A 3,185-nucleotide genomic window follows, 5' to 3' on the forward strand; every position below is an offset into this window, starting at 1 on the left:
TGATTTAAAACATTAAGCTTGTTTCCACTCACCTCTGGCTAGCTCTGACCAGACACTGAAGCAGCTCACTCACTGCTGGGGTCCTCGGTTCCTTGGGTCCGAACCTACACAGGTGGACTCCAATGAGGGACCAAACATATATAAACACAACTCTAATATATCCCCCAAAAACCCCCTAAAACATCATGAAAACATCACAGAAAATATGCATGAAATGGCTGAACAGGGCACCTTCGGCGGCACCTTCGGCGGCCGAAAGTCCTGGACAGAGACGAAACTCGGCTAGGTTCGGCGGCACCTTCGGCGGCCGAAAGTGCCAGACAGAGACGAAAGTCTCTTTTCGGGGGCACCTTCGGCAGCCGAAAGCTGCCTTCACAAGAGGGGTTCGGCGGCCGAAACTCCCTTCGGCTGCCGAACCTGGTTTCTGCCAAACGGCAGAAACTTGGTTCAAATGAACCTCCTGCCTCCCAAAACCATAGATCATGCATATTTCTCAACCAAAACACACATACAAGTTCCTAGGGGTCTCAAACATGCATATACCCCATCTACAACACTTCATTCACACACAATCAAGCTACATTGCTCAAACATCATCAAAACCCATAAACTCAACATATGTCCTAACATGCATTTCTACCCATAGATCTTACTTAAAACTTGTTTAAAACATAAAAAGGGTTCAAGATCGACCCTTACCTCTTGAAGAAACGAGAGGAAAGCGATCCTAGCTTGGAGATGGAGAGATTAAGCTCTTTGAACCTCCAAGCACTCAAAACTTGCTCAAAGCTCACAAATCTTCAAAACAAAGTTATAAACTTGTTAAAACCATGAAAGATCTAGAGGAAACACTCAAGATCGAGGGAGGAACGGTGGAGACTCACCTTGGCCGACAATGGGAGAGAAAAAGCTCGCCCGTGCGGACCAAGGGGACCCTTTTATAGTGGCTGGCCAGGCCACGTTCGGGGGCCGAATGTGCCTCCGCATCCATGCAATGTTCGGCGGCCGAACATAAGGTTCGGCGGCCGAACCTGCACTTCCCTCACTTAGACTTTCGGGGGCCTAACGTGCCTCCCAAAGTCCATGCATGTTCGGCGGCCGAAAGTGAGTTTCGGCGGCCGAACCTGGGTTTTTCCTTAAAGAATTTTCATGCAAAAACTTATTTAAAATCATACTTAAAACATTGAAATACATGAAAACATTTTTTAAAAACATGCTTTTACCCTTCTAGAGGTTTCCGACACCCAAATTCCACCGGACGGTAGGAATTCCGATACCGGAGTCTAGCCGGGTATTACATTCTCCCCCCCTTAAGAACATTCGTCCCCGAATGTCCCTCAACTAGTACATGCATAGCGAAACAAACATATAGCACATGGAACACATCTCAACTAACCTTAGAAGAGGTGGGGGTACTGCTGGAGCATGGACTCCCGGGTCTCCCAAGTGCATTCTTCCAAATGGTGGTGGTTCCAAAGGACTTTCACCATCGGGATTTCCTTGTTCCTCAACTTTCTGATCTGAGTGTCTAGAATCCGCACCGGCTGTTCAACATAAGTGAGATCCTCTTGGATCTCCACATCAGGCTCGCTAAGAACCTTGCCCGGATCTGACACGAACTTCCTCAACATGGAAACATGGAAAACCGGATGGATTCTTTCCATAGATGCGGGCAAATCCAGCTTGTACGATACACTCCCAATCCTTTGCAGGACTTCAAAGGGTCCAATGTACCGCGGAGCTAGCTTACCCTTCTTACCAAATCGAACCACCCCTTTCATCGGAGACACCTTGAGCAATACTAGATCCCCCTCCTGAAATTCTACCTGTTTCCTGCGGATGTCTGCATAACTTTTCTGCCTGCTGGTGGCAGTCTTTATCCTTTCTCTGATCATGGGCACCACCCTGCTGGTGATCTCTACAAGCTCAGGCCCTGCTAAGGACCTCTCTCCTACCTCTTCCCAACAAACGGGTGACCTGCACTTCCTCCCATATAAAGCTTCATATGGAGCCATCCCTATGCTAGCATGATAGCTGTTATTGTAGGCAAACTCCACCAAAGGTAGATGTTGCTTCCAAGAACCGCCAAAATCTAGCACACACATTCTGAGCATATCTTCTATGGTCTGGATGGTCCTCTCTGACTGTCCATCAGTCTGGGGGTGGAAGGCAGTACTGAAATCTAACCTGGTACCCATAGCACTCTGCAGACTCCGCCAAAACCTGGAGGTGAACTGGGGCCCTCTATCTGACACTATAGATACCGGGACCCCATGTAGTCTGACGACTTCATCCACATAAACCTGCGCTAACTTATCCACAGAGTAGTTGCTCCTAACTGGAATGAAGTGAGCAGATTTGGTGAGTCTGTCCACAATCACCCATATGGAGTCTAGTCTGTTGGATGTTGCCGGTAACCCCACTACAAAGTCCATAGCTATGTTCTCCCATTTCCATTCTGGAATAGGTAGCGGGTTAAGCATTCCAGCCGGCTTCTGATGTTCCAGCTTCACCCTCTGACATATTTCGCAGGCTGACACGAATTGTGCCACTTCCCTCTTCATAGCTGGCCACCAATACACCCTCTTCAGATCTTGATACATCTTGGTGGCTCCAGGGTGAATGCTGTATCTTGCATTATGAGCCTCTCTCATAATGTCTCCTTTAAGCCCGATGTCATCTGGTACACATAGTCTATTCCCATAGCGGAGGATCCCCTTACTGTCGAATCTGAACTCACTGTTTTTGCCTGACTGAACAGTCCTGGCAATCTTCACTAACTCTGGGTCCTCGTGCTGTTTCTGAGCCACCTGCTCCAGAAACACGGGGGTTACTTTCATTTGTGCAATCAAAGCACCTGTACCAGACAACTCCATCTGTAGACCCTCCTCAATGAGCTTATAAAATTCCTTCACCACCGGTCTCCTCTCTGCCGTGACGTGGGATAGACTGCCAAGTGATTTCCGGCTTAAGGCATCAGCTACTACATTAGCCCTACCCGGATGGTACTGTATCTTACAATCATAGTCACTGAGCAGTTCTACCCATCTCCTCTGCCTCAAGTTCAAATCTCTCTGACTCAAGATGTGCTGCAGGCTCTTATGATCTGTGAAGATCTCACATTTTACCCCATAGAGGTAATGCCTCCACATCTTGAGGGCAAAGATAACTGCTGCCATCTCCAG

Source organism: Manihot esculenta, chromosome 2 (assembly GCF_001659605.2).
Source record: "Manihot esculenta cultivar AM560-2 chromosome 2, M.esculenta_v8, whole genome shotgun sequence".
NCBI lineage: Eukaryota > Viridiplantae > Streptophyta > Magnoliopsida > Malpighiales > Euphorbiaceae > Manihot > Manihot esculenta.